General features: G+C 43.0%; 1 protein-coding gene across 4 annotated transcripts in view; it reads right to left on the bottom strand.

The window, feature by feature from the left end:
- elmo1 (engulfment and cell motility 1 (ced-12 homolog, C. elegans)) overlaps positions 1–16,628 on the bottom strand; it is a 100,718-nt gene extending 84,090 nt beyond the window's left edge. For 2 of the 4 annotated variants that reach the window (XM_084919991.1, XM_084919992.1), the window contains exon 1: positions 16,435–16,626. The gene's annotated coding sequence lies outside the window, so the exon portion shown is untranslated. Of the gene's footprint in view, positions 1–16,434 lie in introns of all 4 variants that reach the window. The other 2 variants (XM_084919990.1, XM_084919988.1) reach the window with 2 other exon arrangements.
- Positions 16,629–17,823: the final 1,195 nt, after the last annotated feature.

Here is a 17,823-nt window from a genome sequence, read left to right as displayed (position 1 = left end):
GAAGATCCTCTGTAACTTCCGTCTTGACTTTTATTGGATTCAGAAGATTAAAAAAAAAAAAAAAAAAAAAAATCTCGACCTCTGACCTTGACCTTGAGGCTGAGGTCACTGTGATTCAAACTCGTCTAAGATTTTTAACAGAAGCACTTTTGGTATGAATTTGAAAATCCTACATCGTCTCGTTCTCGAGTTATCTTGCTCACAAAGTTGAGTGTCCACGTCGCCCTCCCGCCCAGCAGAGTGATGATAATACATCATTATGGCTGAGGGGTAATAAAAAAAATAGCTGCCTTGGATAACGGCTTGTGATTGACAAGTTGTTAGCCAATGAGCAAGCAGTTTCACAGTCAGACCCGCCCCTTTCATCATCTTTTACACCGTCTATGGCTAAATGAGAAACACCCACTTCATGTGCGCTTTAAAATATCTTTGGTTATATGCCTATGCTTGTTGTAAAACCATGACAAGAGAAACAGATTTATGAGGGGTCACTGAAAAATATAAAAAACATAACAAAAAAATGACTTGTTGCATTTCATCATACACAACCAGGAGCGAACACACCATTCAAGCCCAGCTTTCAAATAAATCCTTTCATTTTTAGCGAATGTGTGCCTGAACAGCCACAGTTGAACAGCTCTGCACCTTACACGCTGGTCCACAAGTTAGATCTGATGATATAACCATCCTATTCCTATTACTGTTGTTCACATACTGGAATGTTTGACTGTGATGCTTTGAAAGGTGCTGGTGTTCTACATCTTTTTCAGCAGCAAAAGAAAAAAGCTGTCACAACAGTGAGAGCATACGCTGACTTACAGAACCAAAACTAGTCGTGGACGCTTTGAACAACTCATCAGGTGGAGTGTGGCGAGGTAACAAACAACTGAACAAAAGGAGGACTGGCTGCCTTCTTATCTGGTGAGGTATGTTTGAGATGATTTCAGATTTAGGTTAACCATTTACAAAAAGACAAGAACTATAAAATTGCTCATACAGCATATTATTTAAAAAACTAACAAAAAAGGATATAGATATTAACAGTGTGATGAGAAAAGCATTACAGATATGACTACAGTCTTCAGGTTTTAAAATGAAAGGTTACTGTTAAGCTGATGACTAGAAAGCTCTTTCAGACCTGTTTTGTTACATATTATGAGCTTAACTCTCTCTGTTCACTGCGATGGCAGAGTTGGCATGTGCTCCATTGAATCAAATGGGATGTGAAGGACTGGGCATCCCGGGTCAGGGAATTTCCATTGCAAATGATTGCTGCTGAGCTGCTAAGGCAAGGCTTTCTTTTTGTTCGGCATTTAGACAAACATACAAACCGGGACTGCTTTCAGACGGTATTGTATCGGTGTCAGAGGGACCCACATGGATGCGCACACAGGAAGATGCTGGATGTTCTCCCTCAAACTGCATTGTAAAGTTTTCCATGAAGCATTGATTGGCTGTTATTGGGGGATATTTGTGTTGTTCAAACGCAGAGCTCAGTGTTTGTGTGCATGACAACACACATACACACACACTGAACATTGCTCAGGTAGGAATTTTGGACACTTTTAATCATAATTTTAAGGCAATAGAAAAGTTCAGACATGCAGTGTTACCCTGCTACAGGTAAGTTTCAGCGGGGACGGATCAGCACACTTTGACACCAGTTTCTATGCTGGATGCTTTTCCTAATACAGCTCTCGTGTGGTTCTGTGTTTCCTAACTTTCTCGAACTGGGGATCTTTCATGCGTTAAGCGAATGTGTTAACCTCTACCCTATGAAACCACCGCAAATGAGGAAAATATTGTTTGAAAATCTGAAGTTTTTCCAGTTCCTAACAAATAATGCGAGTTTTCCTTGATTAAAGCTCATTTTGTTTTGGCTTTTTACTCTTTAGTATTCAACACTGTTTTTTCTCTCTCTTGCCAACACACACAGACACATATTACTTCTATTTTTGTTTCCCGATTGTGAAAAGCCTGTCATGCCGTGCACCATAGTTTTGTCATTTACTGATGCAATGTGGGGACAAATTAGAAGCACTTGGTTTAATGGGTAAGAGCTGTTTGCTGCTCCCTAACAACTGCAGAACTGTTGCCATGCAAAAACAAGTTGACATGAAATTATGGATAAATGAATTGTGCAGCACTTGGGTTACATTTCAGTCATTAGTATTTGCACCGATTTCACAACAGCAATATACATGGAAAATATCACGGGAATTGGCCAACTCTAAGTTCTTTGCTGAAGAAATATGGGAATAAGGAAATGCTAAAAAATAAAGCAAAAAGTTAATATAAGTCCTTTAAAGTCTGCGGTATAGTGCAAAAAGTATTCCTTGATGCGAATATGAACTTGAGCGACGTCCCATTCTTGATATATAGGGTTTAATATGATGTTGGTCCACCCTTTACAACTGTAAAAGCTACAACTCCTCTAGGAAGGCTTTCCACAAGTGTTTATGGGAATTTTGGATCATTCTTCCAGAAGGGAATTTGTGTGGTTAAACACTGATGGTGAACAAGAACGCCTGGTTTGCACCCTCTGCTCTCATTAATCTCAAATGTGTTCTATCAGCTGGAGATCAGGACTCTGTGCAGGCCAGGCAAGTTCTTCCATACCAAACTCGCTCCCTAAACTGTTCCCACAAAATTGGGACCGTGAAATTATCCAAAATGTCTTGGTATGCTGAAGCATTAAGAGTTCCTTTCACTGAAACAAAGGGACCAAACCCAACTGCTAAAAAACAACCCCCCCTCCACCAACTTTACACTTGGCACAACACAGCAAGAAAAGTACTGTTCCCCTGGCAACCACCAAACCCAGACTCGTCCATCAGATTGCGAGACGGAGAAGTGTGACTCATCACTCCAGAGAACACGTCTCCGTCACCACAACAACCGACACTTTGCATTGCATTTGGTGATGTAACGTTTGGATGATTGGTCATGGAAACTGATTCCTTGATGCTCTGTACACGTTCTTGAGCTAATCTGAAGCCTACGTGAAATTTGGAGGTTTGTAGTGATTGACTCTGCAAAAAGTTGGCAGACCTCTGGGTCTACAACTTAGTGGATTAGTTGCTGAGATTCCCAATCACTTCCACTTTGTTATAATACCACGAACGCTTGACTGTCCAATATTTAGTAACAAGGAAATTCCACGACTGGATTTGTTGCACAGGTGGCATCCTATCACAGTACCATGCTGGACTTCACTGAGCTCCTGAAAACGACCCATTCTTTCACAAATGTTTGTAGAAGCAGTCTCCATGCCCAGGTGCTTGATTTTATCCACCTGTGGCCACAGAAGTGATTGGAACACCTGAATTCAATTATTTGGATGGCTGACTGAATATTTTTGGCAATATAGTGTACTTTTCGTTTAGAGTTTACATTTCTGGATTTTAGCTCAGATCAAATAGTTCGTGTGTGTTTGTGCGCCCGCACGTTTGCAGAGTTAAATACAAGTCAGCTGCTGCCGCTCATGCCCCTTTAAGGATGAGGTCTTTGAACGCCAGACAAGAGCAGCAAATGAGAGCAGCACAAGCATATGCAGATGAACATGTGGAAGCTGACACAGATGTGAATGAGACATTCACTTTTTAACGTCTCTCATTTTACATAGAGCCTCAGCAGTATTAGCTGAGGTTTATGGAAATGTTTTATGCAATGCAAAGCACAGAGGAAAATGACTTGCAAAAGAAGTTTAAGGTCAACATGTAGTTAATATCCTGCATTAGTATATCCTAGGTCAGAAAAATAAAAAATAAAGAGCAATCCAACAAATGGAAGGGCATAAAGGCCACTGAGCTCACTCTTACAACCAATAGCTGAAGATTTTCTATTTGCTGTTAACTGAGAAATTTTAGCACTAAAAGAGCCTTTTCTTCTTAAGGTTACTTAAGGTTCAACAGAGGGCCCAAGCGGGTCGTGCTGTGAGGGTGGCTGAGGGGGTTGACTGTAAATGTGTGAATGAATCTTAAGGAAGTTCTGACGGTGCGTTTGGCAGCGCACATTGCATACATACTGATTTTTAAAATGTATTTCTCCATCAATTGAGCGTTTTTATGCTTTCACAGTATTTATATAGCACCTAGGCACAAGACACCTAAACAACACAACTTCCTACCATGTGCATCCTACATAAAACAATTGCTCTTCCCCCGCTTGAACGTTGCTTCTCATCCCTGCACTGAACAAAAACCACTCTGTATCGTACTGTGACATTTCAGGGGAACTGATAATTTGGTCTGCAGCAAACTGCTGCTACAGTGTTGCACACTTAACTTCATAAGGTACATCTTCTAACGGAAACATGGTCTGCACTTAAACTAAAATCAATTGTATCAGAGGATTACCATCTCCACTGAAGCATGTAATAACCAAAGGGTCGTATTATCATCATAACTCAACAAATCATAATCCGCCGCTGCACCTTTAATGGCTTTTAAAAGTATGTCAAAGTCCAAATTGTTGCCACCAGTCATGTATTTAATGACTGTGCCCCTCCACCGAAGTGCCAGTTATTCTGCCCAGCTTTGAATGCTCTATCCCCTGTTGGGTTGTAGCCTAGATTGAGATGTGCAAAAAGCCCAAGAACATTTGGGATTGATTCATGGCTATTTTTACTTGTCCTACTTGAAATAAATGGTTCAGATACTCACAGGAAGATGTCAGGCACTGAAAAGGCTTATTGAACTCATAAAAAAATATCACTGGAAAGCTAAATGGTGTTGGAAGAGGGTATGCTTCAGTGTAGAGGTTTCAAAGAGGGGGAAAAAGCACCTTTTAATAGTAGAGAACAATAAGCTATCCTCTATCCATTAGCCTGTTATTGAAAGACTGCTGGTACTCTGACGGGTGAAAATGAAAACGTTGGAAAATGTTCATGCGAGCAAACGCACACACACAAACACACAACCAGAGGGCTTTAATAAAAGGTGTGGTGAAGAAGACGTCTCATGTGACCTTGCACCTTGACAAACTCAGTCCACGCGTTAACAGCGTTTCCAGCAGAAGCCACACACATGCAGAACTCCTCTCCGCCAGAGCAAAAATTACTCCTCTTATTAAGACATAACTCTGGAGAGAACACAGGCCCTCAACAACACTCATTACCTTAGCATATAGCAAGCACGCCACTGTTCAGTGTTGCTGGCGCTACAATTATGTTAGCGCTGATGACTATCATCACAAGCATAATAAACGCTCTACGGGAACACTGGCATTATGGAAGATGGTTATGGGCTCTCCTGTGGAAATCTCTTGCCACCATTGCCACTTCTCTGTTGCATGTAGTCACACACACCCTGCCTGCATACACACACACACAGGCTGAGTGTAAAGCTAAACTGTGTATCTGGTCTAGGTGCTATGAAAGGATTCAGTCACTTCACACACCAGCCATCTACTTGCTGTGACTGGCACAAGTGAGTAGGAACAAAGGAGTCACTGTGGCTGTCACACACACTCCTCGTTACACTCACCCTTTGCCCTGCCAGCTGTCTCTTCATCCCCTCCCACTGTCCCCCAGCTGTGGCTATACATCAAGCAAACCTCAATTCCACACGCAAACACACCCAGAAGCACGCATCTCCTGGGTGGCTTCAGGACCTGGTCTGACCAAAACACTCTCTTCCTCCCTGCTGCGTGGTCACTGCCTATCTGCCACACTGAACGACTGACTGACCGCACTGTTGGGGGGCACAATGTTTTTCGCCATCCACCAACGGCTCATCAGCGTCACACCACTGCACACACCCACAACAATGAACTCATGTGTGCCACGGAAAACATGGTGAGGCTTATTTTTGAGAATATTTTCCACATGAGGCAGTTTTTTTTGTTGCTTTTAAAGTCTCCAAGATGCTTGTTATTGTTCTCTCTCTTGCCTGCTAGACTTATGTCCCCAGCCACTTAGGGCGTACTACGCCCTTTCACCACAATGCCCTCCCCCCTCTCCTGACAGTTGCCCCGTGCCCCACCACTGGGCTCACCCTTTAATTTGTTAACCCCCAAGCTTTGCCCTAAGCTTCCCACTCTCCACTGCCTTCCCATTATTTATTTACCCCCCACCCCACCCCACATCTTTTTTTAACCATATGCTACAACCATGCCCTCCCCTCAATATGTTTACCCAGTGACAGCCCTCAGCCTGGTCTGGTCAGTCACAAACCAGTGACAATGCCAGCTCAGCCTCCACCCTAGCAGTGCGGTGACTGGCCACGGCTAAAACACTTTCATCCTGTATGCATCCCCAGCCCAAGTCATACAAAAGCTATTCATTTGGGCTTCACCCATGCCCTATAATTGTCAAGCTATGTAGTAAAATTGAGGGGTGAGGGCTTTGCTTGTGGTACAGTGGCAGCAAAAGCAGAAATGAGGCTGAAGTCTGGCTATTTATAAACTGGGGCAAAGGATTCAGAGGTTCATGTTTGCCTTTTATGGGTTAATTGCTTGTAACCCACATTTTTGCGAAACAGAGACAGAAAAAGAAGGAAGAGGAAAGAGGGAAAGAAAAACACCAGTGGTGGGCATTCCACAGGCCAGGCTTTCATTGCTGTGGGTGCGATGACATTGGAATGATGTAATCGGTGCATATCAAGCCCTCATACTGTACATCTTTTCACAGAGTGTCTGGAAACAGACACGGTTTGTTTCAGCTGGTCAGGCTGCCCTGCAATTCACACTGAAAGCAAATTAATATCTGATAACATTGGGCTGTGGAGTTCTGTCTGTGCTTTTTGACCTTTGTCTACGTACTTTCTGTCAACAGGAAAAGGATCGGTTTACACGTGGATATCGACAGGAAGTGGCTCACCTTGTACCTTCTGTTCAGATGAGGCTTGTGCTATATGGTAGCTTTAAGAGCAAACCACAGTAGCTCTTCTTAACCCCAATGGGAAATCGCACTTTGCATGTAGCAAACCTTCACTGCTTTTACAGAGTGTCCTGCATCTTACAGTTCCCCTATTATTGTAAAACTGCCCTCGGTATTTCCTGTACCTTTCTTCTACTTTGCTGTCTGGGCTGGAAAATGCAGCTCGACAAGTCAAACATGCGCACACACACACACCAAAAATACAAACACTGGGTGTTAAGCTTCCCCTCCAGACAACAAAAGAACAGACACAGCAACAAGCCCCGAAGGCAACATTAAACCCAGCTTGTCTGCCACTACAATACCCCTCTTCTTTCAATAGAGAGCCATGCTGTGACCAAGCGAGCTGAGCCGTATGTGTTATTCCTCACTTCGACATAGCAGGGTAAAAGATAAGGGCTGAGCGCACAGTCGACGTGTGACATCCACAGGAAATGGAAAACTCTGATGTGTGGCCAGCACAGACCAGCCAGGGTGACACGGGGTAAGACAGGTGGTTTACAGAGAATCTGAGCGAGCCACAAACGGCAGAAGAATCCCGAGCTCATCACAATGATTCAGCCGAGTGTGAGAGCAACAAAAAACACGGTGTTTATTCTCAGATGGCATGAAGAACTCGTGTCTATAGACACAACAGTGTGACTGGCAGAACTAACAAGAAGCAGAAACTCTGATAAGAACTAAACAGAAGACAAAATATTTGTCTCTGCCAAAGAAAACCATCTCCCACATGGGTGTCTTGACATAGGCATACTCTGCTTTTGACAATGATGCATTAATATTGTTGTGAACTCAGCTGGCACTCTTATGCTGTACTAATTACTCAGCTCACGAGGCAAGAAAGAGACACACAGAGGCGTTTTTCACACGTATTTCTGATCAACTTAACAAACCTGGGCAGTTACGTAAAACTAATATGTCTTTCATAGTTCATTGAGGTGAAATGAGGCAAGTTTGGACCAAGCATCCATTAGCTTTCTGTCTTAACAGCCTCCACTAGTATCTACTCAGCTCAGCCTTTATGGTTTTCCATTAGGTGTTACTACCTGGTACCAGGTACCTTTTTAGTGCCTACTCGTCCGGGGTTACAAGCTAGCTGAGTTAAGCTGAAAATGTGACATCGTCAGACTGCGTGCCACTGATTGGCCAAAGATTGTCATCACTGGATGAGTCACAATAGTGACTCCTTAACATGAATTAAAGCCGGCATCTTTGAAACCTGCAATGAGGGAAATAGCTACACACAAAACAACACTGTGGTTCAAGGATGAGGCGTAGACGTTTTGCAGCAGGAATACCATCGATGTCCTCTATTGTTGTGTTTGTGTCACATACAAATGACGACACGAGACTTTTGGCAATAATGACCCCACGCACATTGAGGCGGTACTCAACTGTAATAGAAAACTGCCCAAAGAAATTAGAGTCAAGTTGAACCGAGCCAAGGTACTATTGGAAAAGAGGTAAAAGAGCTTCACCATCTGACCTGATGCTCTTTGACAGCTCGACATCCCCCTGAGCGAGGCTTTGGGAGGGCTTCTTTTCGCTGTGGCTGTTTTCCAGATCAAATACCCTGCTTGAGATTTTTTCTTCCTTCTAACAAGCGATAACGTTGCCATCAGGGTGTGACAACTAATTATGGTTTGTTGTTTTCCCGGCTGCTTAGAGCCAACAGAAACTCACCTCAGGCTGCTACTGAGCTGTACAGTGGCAGCAAGAGAGATGACCAATGAGGCTTGGAGCAATGATGCCCTGACGAATGCTGCTGCTGCTGGTGGTCAGTGTGTGGGTAGTGAGGGTCAGAGACTGGGCAATATGGATATGTGAAGCTGTATAAATGGAGAAAACATGACGATAGAAGATAAAGACGAGTCAGAAACACTGACGAGAATGCTAGAAAAAGAGGAGGAATTAAAGTCTTTAGGCCAATACATCGTCTTCATTTGCGTAGCTCTCCACCTACATGCAGGGTAGAGAGTGGGATGACACACATTTAACCAACACAAAGGCTATGGAGATGCACTTGCATGCAGTCCTGCAGTGAAAAGTTCAAGTAGTAATTGGGTAAAGGGTTGGCCTGAACTGGAAAGACATCAGTCTTACCAGAGTTCACCAAAAGGAGGAATAAAAGCAAAAAGACAAAGTCTGCTTCCCCCTCCTCTGCTGAAGCAGAGATAAAGGACTACCACAAACATGAGCAATAGTGGCCTTTGTTTGTAGCTTTTCCACATATTTTTGAAACTGGTCCTGAGTACCAGCAAACTGCTTGAACAGGCAGATGTGCATCTACAAAGCCCAGCCCAGCTCTAAATCAGAACCACTCTTTAAAAGAGCGACATAAAGATTGGGTATCCAAGGGATGCAACCACGAGAGGGTGAAATATCAGAATGCTCTGCTTCTCGTACGCTCTTGCGCGTTTTGATTTATTCAGAGAGCCAGAAGCAGCTCCAATATAAAGCAACATATCTTCAATCCAGCGCTTGTAGTTCCTGGGCCTGGAGAGAACGAGCGAGCTGGTGACCTTGGTATATTACGAGAGGCCCTCCACTCCTAAATCTCATCTCTGTAGATGTAGCCTTGACTTATCTAATAGAAAACACTCCTGCTGCACTGACATCAGAGGCGTCAAGCCAGAAAGGGATAAAATTCACAATCTCAGCCCATACATTAATTATACTGTTCATTTAGCCAAGCGTTATCGCACCGTTCCCCTCACCTCTATTCTCACATTAACAGAAATAACCAGAAATGAAAAAGCTCGCAGCAGCAACAAGAAATATAGCAAGCACCCAGAAAGGCTAATACATGAAAATGTGTTCATATTTGTGTGTTAAGGCTTGTGAGGCATAAACGCCATTAAAAAACTGCAGCTACTCATTTTAAAAGTATCGTCCTCTTTTTTTTGCTTTCCTTCAAAGCATTAAATTAAGTCTTAACAGAGTTGCTTTTAACCAATACATAAAATCAAAGAAAATTCAGACTTTATAATAATTGCTCAAATTTACTTTTAGAAACAGAAGAACAATGAAGACAGATAAACCCACAAAAACACAACAACACTGGAGATGAAGGGTGAAATAGGTTTGCGGGTTTCTCACCTCAACTGTAATTCACTCTTCTACAAAAATGCACGCTTTTTAAAGGCCATTTTTGGGTAATTCCTTCAAGCAAGCTCTGCTGGATTTACAGAGAGTTCCCAAAGAAAACCAAGAGAGCCTCAAGCTCTTGTTAAATTTACTGAGGGACTCGTGAGGACTTCTCGGGACTTTGCTACCTTCTTAAAACGTGCAGCCCTGAAAAGCCGTTTTCCAACATGCCCTTAAACTTTTAACAACGTCACTTGACAAATGGCACATGTGAGAATATTAAACGGTCTTTAACCTGCCAGCTTCTTAGGACGAAGTCTGTGTGACATGTAATTGCACCCTTGTGAGAATAGCACGGGTGAGCGGGCGTCCTTCCTCATGCACACTGTGTCCAGGTAGCGCTCGTCCCTTTAAACCACAGTACTTCCACTAGTGGGAATCCCTCTGAAATGGTCATTTTATGGAGTTAAAGTGTAAAACTGGCTGAAGTAAAAAGTAGAATAATAGAAAACTTTGGTTTCTATAATTTTACTAAAAAATACTCTACTTATTGCAGCACATAACACTCTCAGACCCAGTAAAGGACCGTTTAAAGAACTGTTAAACTCTATGCAGCAGAACTTTTTCCTTTTCCTTACATTACTTTACCGTAATAAAAACTCGCACCAGCACCAACACCAACAATGAAACAGAAGGGCCACAGTCAGTCTGGTCAGAAATTTGGGTTTGTTACGCTGCATGTGGAGTAGCATGGAGCCACTAGCCTCATGCAGACAGAGGTCTAAGAGGTTTAATACCAACCGAGTAGCTAAATAATCCTCAGATTCCACTCAGCTCCCTCTGTATCCAAAAAGGCCTTTATTTATGCTTTTTCCCCCCCACTTACGCAATAGTTCTCCAAAACCAACGCTGACATTTGCAACTGGTGGGGCTCCACTTTAAAGAGTTTACATCAGATGAAAGTCAAATAAATGCATCAATAATTTTTCGTTATTTTAGTACGATGAAGTGTTTGCCTTTTATGTGCAAGGCAAACAAGTTCATAAAAGTCTCTCTCTCGACTTCCACAAATCTAACATCAAAAGGATAATAAAAAATCAAAAGCACAGTTCGGGGAGAGCAGCGCTGAAAACTAGGGCACTTCCATCAATTCACGCTCACTTAAGATCCAAGTGGACAACACACTTAGGGGCACATTTAAGAACCTAAATCCTCGCGTTTTTATCACTGAGAACAAGAAATGCACTTCTTAGCTTGGTAACGGTCTTTATTTTTTTAGTGAATAATAGTTTTTTTAACCATTAGGCAGGTCAAATTAGTGAGTAGTGGAGTAAATGTACAGTGGTGGATTGTCTTCTCTTTTTGCAGGCTGTCCAAATTGGTACCAAGGGCACCTACCGGCCAGATATACCTAAAGAGATTTACATTCCCAACTTTGATTCCTTTTAAATTACTGAGATCAGGACTCAGCAGTCACTTGTGTGTTCTTCAGTTAATGTTGGCACATCATATTTTTATGGATTGACAGAAAGAGGGAACAGAAGTATTGATACAACCATCGATATATGGACACCAAAAGACAGATTAGGTGGTGACCTGTAATATTAAACACCACCCAAAGGGCTCAGAGACACACAGGGGAGGGGGAAGCTATAATTAGTTTACAACATAATAAAACCTGGTTGAAGCACCTGGGTCATACTGACACACGAGCAGCTGTGAAAATGACACAGGCAAGCAGTGGAGAGAAATAAAAACTGACACAGCAGAGAATTTTGCAAATCTTTGCAGCACCTGTGCACACGTGCCATAATTCATGCACCAAGTGATGCTGAAAACACACAGCACGTGAGCACGATCCAACTACAGCAGGCCCTAATGCCTACTCACAGTTGGGCCATCTGAAAAAGTGGCCAGCTATAAATGTAAAATCATCTCGAGCCTCTCGCACAGCTAAGTGGGGATATAGTAGACAGAGAGGCTATCTATTCATTTATCCTACTGGGTCAGTAGGCTCTAAGCCTGAGAGCCTCTTAGCTAAGAGATGCTAAATACCAGAAACACAGAGGAAGAGAGCTGGCTAACCTCTCACTCAGTATTTACAGAGCTCTGTGGCAGAACCACGGCTGGAATGCAGCGGGCAGAGCAAGCATACAGAGGGATCCGTATGAGTTTCTGGGTCATCTTGGGCCGCTTCGTGCCGCATGAAGTCTAGACTTGGACCGAAAAATTCACCAATGGATGGTCTACGCTTAAACTGATTCATATTCTGAGAATGGATGGGCTCGGTGCCCGAGGAGCAGGATATGTATAGTTACACAAGCCCAACCAAGGTTAAGGGTCAAAACGTACCCACGAGCATGTTGCCTTATGCAACCGCCAAGACATCACGGTTTGTGGTAAAAAAACAATAAGACTCTCCATCAGTTTTTTTCTCATTTACTCTCATCGAGTTGTTCGGCTCTGAACTTAGCCCGAAGCAACAATCAGTAAAGTAAAGAGCAGAACATGGCAGCAGTACCGATGAGATCTCTTCTCACCCACCTATGTGTGATTGGCTGTCTGGCACTTCCCCACTGCACCTTCAGTACCTACGTACTGTTTTAATTAACTTCATACCACAGGGAGCAATTATGCAAGGCAACATTCAACTAATTTGGAACTGCAAATTAATCTCCCCTGAAGCTGTACAATGACAGGCCTATCTATGACCAGTGGAAGCAAGGATAACAGCAAGGATCTTTTTTTAAAGAGACTTTTTGTTTTAATAATAATGTTAAACATCTACTAAAAAGGCATAGAAAGTTGTGAAGCTTTTTTAAGCTCAGTTCATATTTCACAACCACGCTAATATGTTTTTGCTCTAAAACACATGACTTTTACTATATTTATGCAATCCTGCATTTCAGAACTCCCAACACTGAGACTTTTGGAAATGCTACTTCCTTTGTTTCAGTTTGAGAACTCCAGGATAGAGTTTTACTGGCGTCACACAGAAGCAGAGAGTCTTTGGACAGAATGACAGAGACCGATGGGGTCTTAATAGTCAGTTTGTGTCCTGCATTTTCACGAGTTCACTGTACCTGAACGGCAGCTCACTGTAATAGACCGAGATTGCTTCTGAACAGGTGCTAAAAGCACTCGTGGGATAAAGATCGCTTCAGTTTTAAAAGCGTTGTTTTAGGAACAACTTGCATTTACGTGGTTGCAGCTTAAGATGAACAAGCAGTAAGCTCGGGATACATCAGGGAGAAAACAATTTACATACCTCGGCTTCCCTTGGGGAGCAACAACAGAGAGTGAAAAAGTAAATGGGGGGGGGGTTGCAATGTGAGAGTGCGCAGCTGAGAGGAAACTGCAAGAGACGGATTGCATGTGTGAGAAAGGAAGCATAAGCGAGGGAGCAAGCTAATAAGAAAAAGGCGAGGGGGGGTTGTCAGACGTGAGGAGTAGGAAATTAACAGGGTTGCACTTGAGGAGGTGGTGAGAAGATGCCAAACAGTAGGGAGCGTCAAATGGGTACAGAGAAGAATCTCACATGTGATGCGAGTCAAAGAGGCAAGGGCAGGCACCCATCCTCTCCCCAAATGCCTCTCCATCTCAGCCTCTGTGTACTAATCTGATTTCCTGGATTATATTTCGGGATTAAAAAAAAAAAAAAGGCCCAAGTACTCAATTTTAATTCCATCAGTTTGTTTGGTGAGTCACTGCTGCTGCATTTCATCATCCAACTTTGTTTTGCTCTTGTGTTGCAACACTCCATTTCTGCTGCTGATTTTTAAAACCCTGCAGAGCTAAAGAAATATTTACTCGGCGAGGGGAGCTAACAAGAAATGAAGGTTTGCCGCGGCTGATAAAAACTTAAGCACACGAGTCCCTTGTGTGAACGTAAACCTAAAATATGACGCTGCTGGACTAACACGGTGAACCTCGCAGCCAGGGTGATGGGGCTACAGGTAGCGCTCTGTTCCCCAGTATGGCTCATAAATGGCCTTCTTTGAGTGGTAAAGCTGTGCCAGACCTCTGCTGAAAATCTGTAACTCACAGTCATAAGAAGTCACGTTGTGCACATATAGGGCAAAAGTGCAAAAAATGCATACAATAATATTCTTATGGACATTATTACTGGAAAAACGACTCCACTGAATCCCTTCTGGTCAAGTTCTGCATCTCCAGTGTAACGACTGCGTGTGTCCCAGTGCTTTTGCTTCTAGGCTACAATCTCGCCATGACACGATGATGCCAACATGCTTGCGGTTCCATCACAACAGGGACGTCTTTGGCGGCTAACGGGTCGTATAAACGAGCTCTCACTCTGCCAGAAGTTGCCCAGAGGAGCAGAGGGTCCGTACGCAGACAACAGCGCAGACCCAGGGCTGCACGATGACTGATGCGACGAGGACAGCGCCGAGACAGGCCGAGCTGTCTGCTGTTGAGGTCTTTTTTAGAACAGCTACAGATTGAAGTGAGGGAGGAATAATGAAACGGTGGTTACAAAAGTTGGATTCGTGGCATCAAATTGGTAGATTTTCTCATCTTCAGCATGGATTCCATCCACCTCATGTTATCTCACAGGTTTAAAAGCATTGTCAGGGAAGCATTATGGAGCTGTTTCTCGTTTCACTGCAGGGAAAACAGTGCGATGGATTTGTAGCTGCACATCGGAATCAAGTCACAGCGATCCTGTTACAGGAGTTTTTTTTCAGATTTAACATCCATTACACCCCTTTAGCCTATGGATTCTGAGTCTGTTTTTCACTGATTTCTACCTATTCGTCGTGTACTCTCAATCACAGCATGAGGCGTTGAGATAATAATCACTCCAATCCACACATATCTGCTTATGAATTTATAGAATCTGCAGACAAGAGACAAGATTTCAGTGCCAGAAGCTTTTTCTTTTTTTGGGTTTGGCTGTAAACAGTAAACAATCTGTAGGGAGAACTAAAAAAATAAATACATGCACCGGAAGAATCAAAGTCACAAAATCATCAGCTCTCCTTTGATTGGCATTTAGGCTTTTAATTACTTTGAGTAATGCATTTGGATCCGTTATTAGATTATGACCGCCGCACACAACAGGAAGCTTTGGGCCCAATACGTCCAGATATCCGCCGGCTACGCTGGAAGAACATTTGATATCATATTTTAATGAAATCAAAATTGATATACATCTCACATTAGCTGATCTACTCCACAGTCTTTCCTCGTAAGAGCAATTTGGAGACGTAATGCTTGGGAATGATGCACCCAGCCCCTGTGTTGTTTATCTACAATATTAACATACTTTCTACGGTAATGAAGAAGAAGGGGAGCTACTTAGGGCCAAATCTTTGCAAACAGAGGTCTAATGTGGTCTAACGTCTTGTTTCTTTCCACAGGAGTAAGGCAGGAAAACAAAGCAGAAGGTTATTAAATCAGCAATGATGAAAAACTGATTAACTACTGTCTTTCTACCCAAAGAGATTGGATATCCAGCCAGTGCAAGGGGGGGGGGAGTGACAACAGATTCTTCTTCTTCATTTTTTTTTTGTTTTTGTTTTTTTGAGGGACAAGACTAATCAGAAGTTTGGGAAACAACAATCAATAAACCGCATTGATTTGAGGGGGGAGGTCAGGTGAAAACCCACCGGAAGTGAAAAGAGAGAAGTGAAGAAGACCGCTTTAAAGGGTGTGAGTGAAGCACATGTTGGTATCGCAGGTTCTGATCCGTTTTGAGGATAGCAGAGAGCTTCTGCATGCATCAGAGGCTGTCCGGCTTCTTCTCTCCCTCCTCTTGCCTAATCACAGGCCCGCGGTGTGGCCAGCGTGCAGGGCTGGAGTTACACACCGCGCACAATTAAAGCAGCTCTTTAATTAGGGGGGGAGAAAACGTACAGCTTTTTCTTCTTCTTCTTCTTTTTTTTTTTTTTTTTTTGCATTTAGCCATCAGCAGCATGCACATCCATCACACAAGCCGGGAAAAGCAGAGACCTCTGCTGCTTCTTGGCTGTATATCTGCAGCAAACACGCAACTTGCAGCGTTGCTGTGCACTTGTTTCAAAAAAGAGGAAAACAAGAAACTAAACCGAGGACAAAGCCTGGATTTACTGGCACTTTCATTTATGCATCGCAGTTCAACATGCATGTTAGAGAGAGAGAGCGCAGTGATGCTTAAAAAAAAAGAAAAAAGAAAATCAGAAAGAGCATGTCAATAAAATAACAGCGCCCGGAGCCGCTGTGAGGCCACCGAAAACAAAGTAGCGACAGGCAGGAGGAGAGAGCCGTGAGCGCAGGCACACTCGCTGCCTCGCTCCGGTGTAACGCACAGACACTCGGGCACGCCGTGGCGAGAGCGCAGCGAATACACAAAAACACTGCGAGCCACCCCCCCAGGAACATTTAGCGCCACAACGCGAAGGAAGTGAGACGGAATTTCAGCAACAGCAACATTTCTGCAGGAAGAGGGAAACGAGGCTTTCACCAACCTGACGACGCGAGGACGCTTCTTCCACTAAAAGGCGCCGATGTCCGGAGTTGTGTGTTGTGAGTGAGAGAGAGAGAGTGTGTGTGTCCGTGTGTGTGAGAGCGTGTCACTCACTGGTGTTTCCTCTCCCTCTCTCTCTTTCTCTCCCTCCTCTGCCGTAGAGATAGTGCTGATGTTTCCACTTCCTCTTTTCTTCTGCCGTCTGCTGGCTGGCTTGTGTTGCCAAACAGACGATGCACGAATGCACGACAGCAGCAGAACTCAAGCAGTCACTGGTTAACAGGAGGAAGGGGACTTTTTAGTAATTATTTATTTTTTTACAGGATGGAAAATCGTCATTTCACTATTTTAGCCCCAAAAGCTCAGCTCGGTTTGGTAAATAACAGTTTTAAGTCCAGTGCCAACATACAGAAAGGGAAATGAAAACTTTCTTCTTGTTTTACAGAGTATTTCTGAGTGGAAACCTTCACTCTGTAAAAGTAATCCTCTCCTCATTCCCCCCCGTCAATTTATTTACCTAAACATGTAGTGAGGGATGTGTGGTGACAGTGGTGTGTATGGGTGTGTGTAGGTGTAGTGTGTTGGATAAGGATGCAAGAGCAAAATCACCTAACAGGAATATCACAGAAATGTGGAAGCTGAGGAAACAGGAAGCATCTTTTCTTATGAGTCCTTCAATATATGTGCTATAAAGATCAATTTATCATCCCAAAAGCATTTGATATCAGTGTTGGATTAGATTAATTGCCAGATAAGCAAGAAGATGACCATCCCAGTTTGATTTTTGTTCATCGGTTATAACATTCTTGCACAGTAAAGCACACTTTCCGAGAAAATGACAACAAATTGTGTGTATTTGATGTATTTTCTTCTTCTCTAATTTATGTTTGTTACTGTTTGTTTATATTCCTACAAGCAGGGCAATCAAAAATGACATTAAAACCCAATATGGCAGTTATTAAAAAGAGTAAAAAAAAAACAGGCTGGAAGAAAACACTGATTAGAGAAGAAAAGAGCAGAAGACAATAGTCTGTGTTACATCATATACTTAAATGTTACTTCATGCTCTCGCTGATTTTCCCTGATGTCTTTCGGTAACTACGATCCTTAAAAAAACACATCATTTTTGATAAAGAAGGGACTGTCTCCTCAAGAGGACTAAATGTACTTTGCACAGAGAATTTACAAGGCTGAAAATAAATACGCGCTTATTTTTCGGCTGAGAATAATTTAGGAAAAAATGAAATATTAGAAAGGACTTCTGCCTCCCCGAGTGAGCCTACACCAACATGACAAATGGTGGGCCTGCTACAGCAACGATTGAACAGATTATACCTGACAAACAACTCAAATCTGAAGGAGACGTCTTTTTGTTTCACAGTAACTGATG

This window comes from Perissodus microlepis, chromosome 22 (assembly GCF_051167445.1).
Source record: "Perissodus microlepis isolate ML-2025 ecotype Zambia chromosome 22, ASM5116744v1, whole genome shotgun sequence".
NCBI classification, from domain to species: Eukaryota; Metazoa; Chordata; class Actinopteri; order Cichliformes; family Cichlidae; genus Perissodus; species Perissodus microlepis.
Note: the sequence above shows the minus strand (reverse complement) of the source record. Positions and strands in the feature narration are given on the sequence as shown.